The sequence below is a fragment of the Ovis aries genome, chromosome 4 (genome assembly GCF_016772045.2).
Source record: "Ovis aries strain OAR_USU_Benz2616 breed Rambouillet chromosome 4, ARS-UI_Ramb_v3.0, whole genome shotgun sequence".
Taxonomy (NCBI): domain Eukaryota; kingdom Metazoa; phylum Chordata; class Mammalia; order Artiodactyla; family Bovidae; genus Ovis; species Ovis aries.
Genome location: NC_056057.1, coordinates 86,520,561 through 86,536,119, shown reverse-complemented (window position 1 = coordinate 86,536,119; position 15,559 = coordinate 86,520,561). Strand labels below are relative to the sequence as shown.

The 15,559-nt window shown below is 38.9% G+C and overlaps 1 protein-coding gene and 1 pseudogene across 1 annotated transcript in view; one reads left to right on the top strand and one right to left on the bottom strand.

The window, feature by feature from the left end:
- KCND2 (potassium voltage-gated channel subfamily D member 2) overlaps positions 1-15,559 on the bottom strand; it is a 557,707-nt gene that overhangs the window by 339,022 nt on the left and 203,126 nt on the right. The window lies entirely within an intron of this gene.
- Positions 5,792-13,712, top strand: LOC105615146 (ATP synthase F(0) complex subunit C3, mitochondrial-like; annotated as a pseudogene).

Here is a 15,559-nt window from a genome sequence, read left to right as displayed (position 1 = left end):
TCATAGTGATTTATAGTTTCATCACTAGGAAGATTTGAGCTGCAGGTAACAATATTCAACAAAAAGTAGCTTTAGCAAAAAAAAAAAAAAAAGAATTACTATTCTCACAGTATAAGATATTCATAATAAAGGAGGTCCAGGGTTAGTACACAAGCCTAAATATGTATAGCCACAGAGTGACTCTGTAATTCTTTTGACCTTGTTTTCAGTTGTGAGATGGCTACAGAAGCTGTAAGCATTACATCCTCACACATCAATATCTAAAATTAGGGAAGAAACTGGGCCTCTTTTAACACATCTTTTTATTTTTTTGCCAGTGTAGAAAATTAAAGACCCAGAAGGCATTTCTTCTAATCCTGTTGGCCAGAACTAGGTTACATAATCCATCCTTGCCTTCAGGGAGACCAAGAAAGTGACTATCACACAGAAGGGCTCTCAGAAAGGATCTGGGTGGCAGAGGCTTTGTGTAGGCAACCTATGGGGTCTGCCAGCAATATGGCAAGGTAGTTACAATGTGGGCTCTGGGGCCAAAATTCCTAGGTTTGATTCTGGTTCATCCATTTCCAAACTGTGTGATTTTGAATATTATTTAACCTCTTGCAGTTTCAGGCCTCCCTGGTGGCTCAGACAGTAGAGTCTGCCTGCAATGTGGGAGACCTGGGTCCAGTCCCTGGCTTGGGAGGAACCCCTGGAGGAAGGCCTGGCAAACCACTCCAGTATTCTTGCTTAGAGAATCCCTGGACAGAGGAGCCTGGCGGGCAGTTCAATTTATTCACCTGTATTTATGGGGATAAAATAGTGTCTACCTTAATTAATTAAGAGTTATTGCTTATAAAACATTTGCTTAAACTTTATATAGTGAAATGCTGCATTATTTGATTAACTGCATTATAATTCTGAATTTCTTTGAATCTTTACAGAATTAAAACTAGGTACATCAAATTTTGAGAGATGCAGAACACATTAGAATGGCATGTGAAATTATATTAATTCAATGGTAAGGGTGTCTATAACTGATTAATAGCTGTATTAGATTCAGAGTAAAGTTCAAAGTATTTTATTTGCTATCCTGCATGTCCCATAGTAGCAGAAGTTGAATAGTTGGCCATGGGTAAAAAGGAAATACATATTCATTTACTGTCCCTGAGTTAGAAGCTAGAATCTTTCCTTAACTCCTCTACTTCATATGATAATATATTTGTGTGTATTCATAAACATATCGGAGAAGGCAATGGCACCCCATTCCAGTACTCTTGCCTGGAAAATCCCATGGACGGAGAAGCGTGGTGGGCTGCAGTCCATGGGGTCGCACAGAGTTGGACATGACTGAGCGACTTCCCTTTCACTTTTCACTTTCATGCATTGGAGAAGGAAATGGCAACCCACTCCTGTGTTCTTGTCTGGAGAATCCCAGGGACGGCGGAGCCTGGTGGGCTGCCACCTATGGGGTCGCACAGAGTCAGACACGATTGAAGTGACTTAGCTGCAGCAGCAGCAGCATAAACATATAATATACAAATGCAATACTGCAACTCTTCCTTTAAGATTGGAAGAATTACACTCTAATGAAACTATAAGATGTCACAAAAAAGTATCAAATTCATCTCTGCTCTTAAATTGCATATGATCTAGTTGAAGAGTCAAATTCACCATGAAACTAAATAAACAGGGCTAAATACTGTTGCACTGAATATGGTTGTGAGTGTTAAGGAGACAGAGATTAGGGTGTACTGCTGCTGCTGTTAAGTCGCTTCAGTCATGTCCGATTCTGTGCGACCCCATAGACGGCAGCCCACCAGGCTCCCCTGTCCCTAGGATTCTCCAGGCAAAAACACTGGAGTGGGTTGCCATTTCCTTCTCCAATGCATGAAAGTGAAAAGTGAAAGGGAAGTCACTCAGTCCTGTCCGAATCTTTGCGACCCCATGAACTGCAGCCTACCAGGCTCCTCCAGCTGCAGTCCATGGGATTTTCCAGGCAAGAGTACTGGAGTGGGTTGCCAGTGCCTTCTCCAGGGTGTACTAAGAGCAGTATATAAGAATCAGGAGGTGATGGAGCTCAAATGGCTCCTCTCATGGAAAAGATTAAAGATGAAAAGCCCCAGGCCATGATCAAGGATGGTTGGGTGAATTGGCTAGTTGGATAAATGTACAAATAAAGTGGAATATTTATTTTGAAAAGAACTGGATTAATATTTACTGAGTGCCTACTATGTGCTAAGCCAGAGTTACATGATAAAAATGAAGAATCCAGTAAGAAATGGTCCCTATACTCAGGAAATTGGATTGAATGGCTATGATGTTGGATTAAGAGAGGCAGAGAGAGATAAAAAATAGTATTTGGATTAGTCAATAAGTCCCATTCTTTGTCATTCACTGACATTTAGGAATTAAGAGTCCTCTAAAATCATTATTCATATAGCATGTTTACATTGATATCCTTTTCCCTAATATAGAGTAAAATAGAATAATCACATCAAATGTATTTTGAAAGAGCATAAAAATAAACAAATATGAGAGTTTATTTTATGTTTCTTCCAATATAATATGTATCATATTTATGATAATAATATTGATAATGAACATTTACTGGACATCCCCAGTAGCTAAGTGCTTTAAAGGTACATAATTCATTTTAACTTCATGATCTTAAGAGGTAGGAATTCTAATACTTTCAATTAATCAGTAAGGAAACAGGCCTGGAAATGTTACATAATTCACCTAAGATTATAGAGCTGATTATCAGTAGAATCAATCTGTGAACAGTTTGGTTTCAGAGACTGTCCTTTTAACCACTATTCCATATTTGATTTATGAAAAATTTAAAATGAACATAGAATAAAAGTATTGAAACTTTTCCAATATATCATTCATCCTAAAACTTTACAGTAAGACAATTAATATATTGTTGTATTGTTGTTCTTCAGTAATGAATTTTCTTCTTTGTTGACAAAAAATATTGTTTTTAAATTTTCAAATTCCTACTAAGATATTTTCCAAGTATGCCTAAAATGTGTGTCCAAATTCTGATTTTCAAAGGTGAGTATATATTAAAGAATACTGTGGCTTTTGCTTTTTATTTAGTGTCATCAAGGATAACAGAATCAGTTTTATTGTAAATACAATGTGTGAAGAAAGATGTTCAACATCAATGCTCCAGTCATTCAGCCTGACATTTCTCTGTGAAGTGGGCAGAAAATTAAATTGCCTCAAATTAGAGGAGAAAATCACACACCACAAAAAGTAACATGTCCAATGACAGTTGAGGTCATGCTTCCACTGCAATATGTGTGAATTTTACCATATTAGTTTCACTGATGGTAATGGAAATTGTGCAGTCGCCCCTCTTAATGTGCTCTGAATTGTTACCCATTAACATCCTCAAAATATCAAATTTTTCCTGGCATTTTATGTTGGTTTTAGAATATCACATTGTTATTATGTATTCGTTTGAAAAGTTAAAGCTAACTTCATTATGTTTCTTTAGTTTTAATTTTTTCAGCTGTTCTCACCCAGTCTTCCCCATCCCAGACCAATGATCAGATATCCTGGATTTTTATTCTTTTGAACTTCCCTGGGTTATAAAATAAGCACTGGAAATTGGAATTCATTAGTCAGTTTTTTAGAGTCCAGATTTTTATAGCAAGCATTTTTATGAGACTATTTTGAGATCCCGGTGTATTCTGTTGGGATCCTTACAGAGGGTAAGATATGAAAATGGCAAGTCTAGGCAAGAACTAAGTCAATACATTGCCTTTATGAAAATTAGTAAATGGTGTTTCATACCTAGGATAGAAACTGCTGCATGTTAGATGTCTAATAAGATTAGAGAGCTTAGATTTAAGCTCTAACTTGCCCTCTGGCGAGAAGAAGATGGAAGAGGTAGGAGGGATGGCCTTTGTGAAGTAAGTTTCAATATCACTCACTGTGAACCAGGAAGGACAAAGTTAAGGGGAAATAATGCATATAAAGCAAGTAGCAAGACTGCCTGGCATGTGTAGGCATTCAATGAATATGAATTGCCTTGGGAATTCAAAAGGAAGGTGAAATCTCTTTGAACTAAGAATTGAGGTGATTTCATTAAGGCATCATGAGTTAGCTATGAAGACATTTCAAACCAAGGAAACAGCATGAATAAGGAATGAAGGCAAGCGAAGTTCAAGAGCATATCTCATCTTGAAGGATAGTAAAGCTCTCTTACTGAAGGTTCAGAAATAGGTGAGGCATTTTTGTTTGTCACTATGACTTGAGAGGTGATGTTGGTGTTAACAGCACTAAAGCTAAGCAGGTTTATATATATATACATAGTTGATCAATCGTGTCCGACTCTTTGTGACCCCAAGGACTTTAGTCTGCCAGGCTCTTCTGTCCATGGGGATTCCCTGGGCAAGAATACTGGCATGGGTTGCCATGCCCTCCTTCAAAGGATCTTCCCAACCCAACGATTGAACCCAGGTCTCCCACATTGCAGGTGGATTCTTTACCCTCTGAGGCACCAGTGAAGCCCATGAATACTGGAGTGGGTAGCCTATACCTTCTCCAGGGCATCTTCCTAACCTAGGAGTCAAACCAGGGTCTCCTGCATTGCAGGCAGATTCTTTACCAGCTGAGCTTCCAGGGAAGCCCAAAGAGGTTAAAAGCCCAAGGAGGCTAAAGGCTCTTTAATTAGTGCTCCACAACAAAATGCTCCTACAAGAATACCAAAGCAATCTATCTGAGAAAAGCTGAAGGATACAGTCTATGAAAAGAAGCAACAAAAGACGAAGTTGGAAAGTGGGCTCCAACATCACACTGGACACCAGATGCCACAGAAATAAGTGTGCCTCAATTGGTAGACAATGGGATGTTTTTAAAAGCTTTGTAATGGAGGAAAGATACAGTGAGTCTTTATAAGTACTGAGAATAATATTGGATTACTGGAGTGGATAGCCGTTCCCTTATCCAGAGGATTTTCCCAACCCAGGGATCGAACCCAGGTCTCCCTCATTGCAGATGGATTCTTTACCAGCAGAGCCACTGGGGAGGCCCACTGAGAATAAGGAATATCACAATTCAACAAGAAGACTTTGGCCCTTATTGGCGAGGTGAGTTGGGGAAAAACTGCCCATAGGCAGGTGTCAGGTAGAGTTTATAGGCAGTGAGAAGGGATAGGAGAGAAGTGATGCAAAGCCAGTTTCTCCAAGGAAAGAGGCTATGGCTCTAATCTTACTCATATCCCTTTCCTCCATAGGAAAACTCTCCCCCCCCCATTTGGAAATCGTTAACCAGTGAGATATTCAAGTTTTTCTGAGCGCTTAGGACCTGAAAGGGGAGGAAAATTCTATCAATCTTTCAAAGCCAGAATTTCTTCTCCCCTACTCTGGTCTGTCACAGTAACATTGCCTTGAGGGAGACAGTGGGAAAGCAAGCGTCAAAAATGCAATTTCAGCAGCACATCTTACCCTGATTAGCAGTTAAAAGCAAGCACAGGAGCTGCTGCTCTGGGGCTACACACCTGAGGTTGTCTGTCAGACCTAACACAGTTCCAGTGCTTCATGACTAAGAGCTACTAGCCCAGAAAACCTTGGATATGACAGAGTGAGTCACATAAACACACAAGCATGCACATCTCTGCATACACACTCTTGTACACACTCCTTCTTTCTCAGAACAAAATAACGGCAACCGGTTAATAATCATGAAGACATTTCTGGACCCTAAATTACTTCTTTTACTTTGTCTTTAAAAATTCACATAGCTTCAGATGGTTTGTTCCTGTCTGTTTTAACACAAAAGGTGGAAATGATGGACAAGCATGGCCAACCACACCGGCCAGCACTGTACAGAGGAACTGCTGGCTAAGTACAGTCTGCTGCTGGAACCAGTCACAAAGCCATTTTGTGTTCTTGAAAATGTTCTGCGACTTCTTAGATAAATCTCTATAAAAATTACTTGCTGTGTGTCATGTTAAAAACACCCAGCAATTAATTCCTTTCCAACTATATAAACCATGATGTTCAATAGGTTAATTACATGTTGCTTCAAAATGGATTTGCTATTTTCTTCTTACACTCTACCAACTTTTAGGTTCCCACATTTTTTTTTTTTTTTGCATAGCATTTGGTATTTTAGATTCTGTAATGTAATAAGGAAACTTATTACTTTCCTTCTCAATTAAAGAAAGTTTTAATTATTTAATGCAATAAAAGAAGGAGTTGAGTTTGTAACTCTTGGTTCTATATCAAGAGTTGCAAAGACAAATCCACAAATTTAAGATAATAGGTTTCAGAAGGGACTGCAGTTGACTAGGAAGAGCACACCGGCCTACAGGCATTCACATTCAATGTTATTAACCATGACCATGCTGGAGGTACACAGTGTAAATGCTGGTTGCTGCTGCTAAGTCGCTTCAGTCGTGTCCGACTCTGTGCGACCCCATAGACGGCAGCCGGCCAGGCTCCCCTGTCCCTGGGATTCTCCAGGCAAGAATACTGCTGGCTGCATTAAACTCATGGACTGCAAGCCTGAGCTCTCCCTTCCTTCAACTCTTTTAGTGCTAATGGGGGCTCCACATAGCATAGTGCATGGAAGAGTCTCTTTGTTGATAGGCAGTGTTCCTTGACACTGGAACTTCTGAACTTCCTCTGTGGAATCAGGAGAAGAGCTGTGGTATGCAGTCTCTGTTTGGATCAGAAGAAAGCATATGCCAGGGTCTGTGGTACTTTTTATCAGAATTGGGCCTTGTCTTTGATTCTAAATGGGTTTTTTCCCATTCAGTTAACCAAAGGGAAAAGATAAGAAGTGGAAAATAGGAAGAACTTGCTTGGATATGATCTGACTGCCAACCTGCTGGTGCGTGTGTGCATGCTTAGTTGCTAATTCGTGTGCAACTCTTTGTGACCGTGAACGCCCCACCCCCCCTCCCCCCAGGCTCCTCTGTCCATGGGATTCCCTAGCAAGAATACTGGGCTGGGTTGCCATTTCCTTCTCCAGGGTATCTTCCTGACCCAAGGTTCGAACCCAGTCTCCTGGCAGGTGGATCTTTACCATAAGCCACCAGGGAAGCCCCAACTTGCTGGCAGTTTACACAAATTCACATCAATAGCTGTAAAGAAATTTACAGCCATGGGCAGAGTGTGGTAACCATAAGTTTTGAGCACATATATTATTTTCTGATAAGCTTATTCCTTGAAGCACCATGATATTTCCCTAGTTGATTTTAGTTCTGTAACTAGTCATTTGTTAAACTCACTAAACTCACTCAGCAATTAGTTGTTGTGCAGCTAAGATAACAGGTTGCAGTCAAAGATGGAGAAGTTTCATTTTCCAACTAGGTATAGGAAAATGGTCCCCAGCTTTTTTTGCACCAGGGACTGGTTTCATGGAAGACAATTTTTCCATGGACTGGGGGTGGGGGTAGGTTTTGGGATAATTCAAGTACATAACATTTGCTGTGCACTTTATTTCTAATCTAATGCCATTGCTATTAGGACCTGGAGGTACTGGTCTGCAGCCCGGAGGTTGAAGACCCCTGGCAGGATAATTACATGCTGTATAAAAGACAATTTTTCTGTTCCATTTTCTCTGGGTTTCCTGTTAGATACCCATTTATTTTTACAAGTAATTTATTGTTTTACAGACTATTATAGAGTTCATGTTCACTCTACATAAAGTAAAAGTAAACAAAGCTCATCCTGCCATGAGTTAACCCCTACTTTGATAAACAAGCCTCAAAACCAAAGAGCTATTTCCTGAAGAACAAAATGAATAGGATGTGCCCACTTGTTGTGCAACAAACAAAAGAAATACGTATTAAGTTTCTACCATGTTCCACATACATACCTTTGATGTTAATCATCATATTAAATTTCACACTAATTTCATTCTAACAGGTTTTAGGCATATTTTATTAAAATAGGTGAGTAATCTGTGTAACAGAAAAGTTACATAGCTTGGACATAATTTCACACAATTTCAAAGAAAAGACTCAAGGATTCCCATGCAGGTTTCTCAGGTACTATGGAACATTGTTTAATTTCAAAATATCTATAAAATTATCCTTTCCCTAATTCTGCCTTTCCAAAACTAGGCAAATGGTTTGATGTACCTTGTCTTCCATGAAATCACTAGCTGTAGTATAATGTGAGGTGCTCTTGTATTATTTTATTTCCATGCAGCCATCAGTGTGGGCATTGGAAGATGAATCAATAGCATAAATGTTCTGCCTACTTTGCACTGAACTGAAGGATTACTATAGTCACAGGAAAAGGATACCCTCAAACTTTGAGCACTTTTGGTTACCTGCTAATTGAAAATCTGTCCTTCATTAAGATATTTCTTTTTTTTTTCAAAGATGGAATAATTAGACATATCTTCAGAGAAGAACAATCCCAAAAAGACGTAAGCCAGAAATATATTAAAGCTCACTGGGATCACAGAAACTCTGAGATTCAACAAATATTTCTGCACTCATTTCAGGAAGAGGCTTATATGAGCACAATTCAGTGTGTCAGAAGTCAGGTAGGGATCCGGTTATACAGGGAACTCTGGAAGTGCCCCTCTCTGGAAAAAATATGAATGAAAATAAATGAGAGGTAGAAATGCTAAGTACACATTTTAGGTTAACTACTCTCCTTTCAAAATATTTTGTTAGTATTTTGTTACCTGTTTTTATTCCCTCAGTTTCTGTACAGCAAAGTGAATTCAGAAACCTACAAGTAACTAAAGAAAACCTTGTTTTATACCTGGCTGAATAAAATGAAATAAATTCTTGCATTTCTGAAAATTGTTCACCATCTCTCATCTGAAATCACTAGCCATCTGTTTTAAATTTTGTAAAAAGCCTCACCTAAAAGTCAAAGATTAAATTATATTGTATTCCTGTTATTCTTCCTTCCCTGGAACATGAGTATAAAGTATAATCTTTGTTTTCAACAATTTTTTTAAGGAGGAATGACCAAAATCACAGAACTAGCTTAAGAATTTCTTTTTCTATACTCGATGAACATAATTCTATATTGAAAGTAAACAGGATTTCAGGAATCCTAGAATCCGATTACAATTTGGTATGATTTATCTGATGACATATCAAATGGAATTCCTCACTATCCAACACTCAACACATCTACAGGAGATTTAAAAATAATGTTACATAATGATGAAGGCATCACTATACAATCCCTATGCCTTCTGAACCTTTGAAGATTGGATTATATTTAAAAGAGTTTGAATTATGAATGTTATTTGTGCCATTCTAACGTCTGGATTCAGTAGAGATTCCCAGAGGGGAACAAAAACACCCTGACATCACACACACATTCCTTCTTGGCATGGTAGCAAGCAAGACAGAACACAGAAGAGGCTATGCAGGAATTAAGTACCTTCAAATCTCATGAGAAGGTTTATGTTTTCCTTAAAAATCAGTATATAGGAAATACCTGGTGAACCAATGAGGAAGGTAAATTTTTATGGTATAATTTCAGGAGAGAGCTTGTGGGGAACACAGATGCATGCATAAACCAAGATTATAAATTCTGAAGAGGAGACTTTGTCATCAATTTTATACCCAGGTCTACCATGTTGACCAACCCAAAACAGGGATTCAATTAATATTTAGTATTTACCTGGTAATGATGTGTAAATGATTATTAAACTGATGCTGAAGACTGGCAAATCAAGTATTTCTCAGAATTCACATTAATGTGTCTACTTTTATAGATCAAAGATGCAGCTAAGTTTGGAACTCAATTATTCTTCCGAAAACTACTATTTTGATTACATGTTTCAAAATAAAGCACTATCTGAAGATCCTCTGACTCAAAACCAATTTAAATCCTATTGTAACTGGTTGACTCTAGATTCTGAGAAAAATCTATTTCAGTTATTTCCTTAAATATGGCACCTACAACATATATTTGAAGAACAGTACACCCTAATTTCTCCTAAAAGGCAATTCAAAGTTCAGTGTTTTTCAAAACATTGTTTGCTTTCTTAATTAAGTGGAGACTTGATTCTCTCAGCCCAACAGTTCATATATGGAACAAAGTAGCATCAGGCATGGCTATTCCACCATCGACCTTCTTGAACCAAAACCCAGACACCCTGAACAAAATTTAAATTTCTAGATCAATGTTCTGACCTGAATAAGAAGGTTAATAAATATCTGTGAATTGAATACTGCATGAATATTATGGGGGAAAATCTCCTTAAAACAATATAATACGGTTTATAATTTCAGTAACTGTATATAAATAAACTGAAATGAATAAAAACAATTTATGTCAGGTTACATGTACACAATAAAATCTGATTTTTAATGATACACATATCAAGGCAGACAGAGAGATGTCCTACAAGATCACTTCTTAGTCTCAAAATGTATTTTTTAATGTAGGACTTTATGATTTCAAGGTATTTTAGATTTAATTGGACTTGCTGCTGCTACTGCTGCTAAGTCACTTCAGTTGTGTCCGACTCTGTGTGACCCCACAGACAGCACTCCACCAGGCTCCTCCATCCCTGGGATTCTCTAGGCAAGAACATTGGAGTGGGTTGCCATTTCCTTCTCCAATGCATGAAAGTGAAAAGTGAAAGGGAAGTTGCTCAGTCGTGTCTGACTCCGCGACCCCACGGACTGCAGCCCACCAGGCTCTCCCGTCCATGGGATTTTCCAGGCAAGAGTACTGGAGTGGGGTGCCATTGCCTTCTCCGTAATTGGACTTAGTTAATTCTTAAAATGCATCTTTAAAAAAATAAAATAGATAAAATAAAATGCATCTTACATGGTTTTATTACTATTTTGATCACGAAGTCGCCATGATAAACTGCTCTTAGTACCTATTAAGTTCTTCCCTAAAGGTCTAAATATTCATCTCCATTCATGCACACCTCTTCTTTCCTTTCCTTCCTACTTTCTTCCTCCATGACTTCCTTTCTTCCTTCTCCTGTCTTTTATTTCTTGCCTTCCTCCCTTATCTATATTATGTAAATATTATACCTTGTGTTAATGTCTTTATCTTTGACAAACATTATTCGAATTGATCTATATGAAAGATTTTATTTAAAGCCGAACAAACCGAAAATAATGCCTAGTAGTGGATGTGACGGGTGATGGAAGTAAAGTCTGATGCTGTAAAGAACAATATTGCATAGGAACTTGGAATGTTAGGTCCATGAATCAAGGTAATTTGGAAGTGGTCAAAGAGGAGATGGCCAGAGTAAACATCCACATTTTAGGAATCAGTGAACTAAAATGGACCAGAATGGGCGAATTTAATTCAGATGACCCTTATCTCTGTTACTGTTGGCAAGAATCCCTTAGAAGAAATTGAGTAGCCCTTATAGTCAACAAAAGAGTCTGAAATGCAGTACTTAGGTACAGTCTCAAATACAACAAAATGATCTCTGTTCATTTCCAAGGCCAACCATTCAATATCAGTAATCCAAGTCTAGGCCCCAGTCACTAAAGCTGGAAGAATCTGAAGTTGAACAGTTCTATGAAAACCTAAAAGAACTTCTAGAACTAACAGCAAAAGAGGATATCCTTTTCATCAAAAGGGACTGGAATGTAAAAGTAGGAGGTCAAGAGATATCTGGAGTAACAGGGAAGTTTGGCCTTGGAGTACAGAATGAAGCAGACCAAAGGCTAACAGAGTTTTGCCAAGAGAACACACTCGTCAAAGCAAACACCCTCTTCCAACAATACAATAGGTGATGCTACACATGGACATCACCAGATGGTCAATATTGAAATCAGACTGACTATATGCTTTGTAGCTGAAGATGGAGAAGCTCTATACAGTCAGCAAAAATAAGATCAGAGGTGACTGTGGCCCATATCATGAACTCCTTGCAAAATTCGTATTTAAATTGAAGAAAGAAGAGAAAACCACTAACCATTCAGGTATGACCTAAATCAAATCCCTTCCAATTATACAGAGGAAGTGATAAACACATTCAAGGAATTAGACCTGATAGAGTGCCTGAAGAACTATCAACAGAAGTTCATGCACTGTACAGGAGGCCATGATCAAAACTATCCCTAAGAAGAACTGCAGAAAGGTAAAACGGTTGTCTGAGGAGGCCTTACAAACAGCTGAGAAAAGAAGAGAAGCAAAAGGCAAAAGAGAAAAGGAAAGATATACCCATCTGAATGCAGAGTTCCAAAGAACAGCAAAGAGAGTTAAGAAAGCCTTCCTAAGTGATCAGTACAAAGAAATAGAGGAAAACAACAGAATGGGAAAGATTAGAGATTTCTTCAAGAAAATTAGAGATATCAAGGGAACATTTCTTGCAAAGATGGGCACAATAAAGGACCGAAATGGTATGGACCTAACAGAAGCAGAAGATACTAAGAAGAGGTGGCAGGAATACACAGAAAAACTATACAAAAAAGATCTTCATGACCCAGATAACCAGGATGGTGTAATCACTCATCTAGAGCCAGACATCCTGGAGTGCGAAGTCAAATGGACCTTAGGAAGCATCACTAAGAACAAAGCTGTTGGAGGTAATGGAATTTCAGCTGAGTTATTTCAAATTCTAAAAGATGATCCTGTTAAAGTGCTGTACTTAATATGCCAGCAAATTTGGAAAACTCAGAAGTGGCCACAGGACTGAAAAAGGTCAGTTTTCACTCCAATCCCAAAGAAAAGCAATGCCAAAGAATGTTCAAACTGTCACACAGTTGCACTCATCTCACACTCTAGCAAAGTAATGCTCAAATTCTCCAAGCTAGGCTTCTACAGTACATGAACTATGAAATTCCAGACGTTCAAGGTGGATTTAGAAAAGGCACAGAAACCAGATATCAAGCTGCCAACATCTGCTGGATCATAGAAAAAGCAAGAGAATTCCATAAAAACATCTACTTCTTCTTCATTGACTACGCAAAAGTCTTTGACAGTGTGGATCACAACAAACTGTGGAAAATTCTTCAAGAGGTGGGAAGACCAGACCACCTTACCTGCCTCCTGAGAAATCTGTATGCAGGTCAAGAAGCAACAGTTAGAACTGGACATGGAACAATGAACTAGCTCCAAATTGGGAAAGAAGTACCCCAAGACTATATTGTCACCCTAGCCCCATTCCTTCAACCTCTGCTGCCGCGGCCGCCGCCACCTCCCTGGAAGAAAGGAAGCAGGAGAGGAGCCCACGTCTCCTGTCACCCTGTGCCAAGCTTGGCTGCACCCCACCTCTGTCTGATCAGAGCTGGATCCAGAGTTGCATACAGACCAATTTCTGCATCAGTGTTATCTCGACCAGAGACTAGGACTGGAGAGGGCTCTACAGTATTTAATGGCACCCAGAATGGTGTGTCTCAGTTAATCCGAAGGGAATTTCAGACCACTGTGGTCAACAGAGATATTGATACGGCAGCCAAATTTATCAGCACAGGTGCTGCCACAGTAGGAGTGGCTGGTTCTGGTGCTGGTATTGGAACAGTCTTTGGCAGTCTCATCATTGGTTATGCCAGAAACCCTTCACTGAAGCAGCAGCTGTTCTCATATGCTATCCTGAGATTTGCCTTGTCGGAAGCTATGGGTCTCTTTTGTTTGATGGTTGCTTTCTTGATTTTGTTTGCCATGTAACAGAAATTACTGCTTGAAATGTTGGCATTCATATTAATTATGGATATAATTCTGTGTATCTTACAGTGACTCTGAAAACTGTAGTGTTGGTGTGATGGAAATGTATGTTATTTCCAAAGTCATTTCATTAAAGATGAAAACTTAAAAAAAAAAGCCTATATTGTCACCCTGCTTATTTAACTTATATGCAGAGTATATCGTTAGAAGGACTGATGCAGAAGCTGAAACTTTGGCCACCTGATGCAAAGAAATGTCTCATTGGAAAAGACTTTGATGCTGGGAAAGATTAAAGGCAGGAAGAGAAGGGGACAAGAGAGGATCAGATGGTTGGATGGCATCACTGACTTGATAGACATGCGTTAGAGCAAGCGTCAGGAGTTGGTGATAGACAGGAAAGCCTGGCGTGCTGCAGTCCATGGGGTCACAAAGACATGACTGAGTGACTGAACTGAATTGAACTCAACAGTATGTAAAATGCCAGGTGGGATGATGCACAGGCTGGAATCAAGATTGCTGGGAGAAAATCAATAACCTCAGATATTCAGATGACACTACTCTTATGGAAGAAACCGACGAAGAACTAAACAGCCTCTTGATGAAAGTGAAAGAGGAGAGTGAAAAAACTAGCTTAAAGCTCAACATTCAAAAAACAATGATCATGGCATCTGGTCCCATCACTTCATGGCAAATAGATGGGGAAACAATGGAAATAGTGACAGACTTTATTTTGGGGGGCTCCAAAATAACTGAAGATGGTGACAGCAGCCATAAAATTAAAAGACACTTGCTCTTTGGAAGAAAAGCTATGACAAACCCAGACAACATATTAAAAAGCAGAGATATAACTTTACTGGCAAAGGTCCATATAGTCAAAGGTATGGTTTTTCGAGTAGTCATGTGTGGATGTGAGAGTTGGACCTTAAGGAAAGTTGAGTGCCAAAGAATTAATGCTTTTGAACTGTGGTGCTGGAGAAGACTTGAGAGTCCCTTAGACAAAGATTAAACCAGTCAGTCCTAAAAGAAGCAAGTCCTGAATATCACTGGAAGCACCGATGCTGAAGCTGAAGCTCCAATACTTTGGCCACCTGATGAGAAGAACTGACTCATTGGAAAAGACCCTAATGCTCGGGTTTGAAGATTGTAGACAGAAGGAAAGATTGAAGACAGAAGAAGAGGAAGACGGAGGATGAGATGGTTGGATGGCATCACCAACTCGATGGACAGGAGGCTGAGCAAGCTCCTGGAGTTGGTGATGGACAGGGAAGCCTGGCGTGCAGCAGTCTGTGGGATCACAAATATTGATACATGACTGAACGACTGAACTGACTGAAATTGAACACATTTTTATCAAGTGGATACACTAAGAGTACTAACAATGAGCAAGATGTTCTAGGAGAGCATAAGGAAATTGTTCCACCACTATGACCAACTCATGATGACATCTAGATTGAATTTTTTACTTATATCTGTAAGATTGTGGGTACTAAATTAAGCACTTGACCTCTGCTGCCACAAATCCTAAATTGTTCCTGGAGAAAATGAGGCTGCCTGTGGACACTTTTGATAGGAGGTGGACTGGTCCTCAAGTCCCTTCAGCTTCATAATAAGTTGCCAAGCTGCTCACCTGACTTCCAAAATAAATATCTTACCTTTTATGATCATTAAAAGTCCAATCTTCCAGACTTTTACTATGAAGCACAATCCATAATCCCTACTCTTCAAATTCTAATTCATCAAGTCAGAGAAGTGATTTTTTTTTTTTAAGGAAATATCATCTAAGAGGCATGTATCCCTAAAGGCACTCCAAACTTTATTACTGGATAAAATTGGATCACATTTGTTAGCCATTCAGAATCTGACAACACAGACCTGCAGTCTAATGTGATGGCTTCAGTTTGTTTCCAGTGGTTAGTACAAAAAACCAATAGTTTCAAATCTAGAAACATATTCTCTGTATTGTTCAGTATCTGATAAGAAACAGGTAAAACAAATTA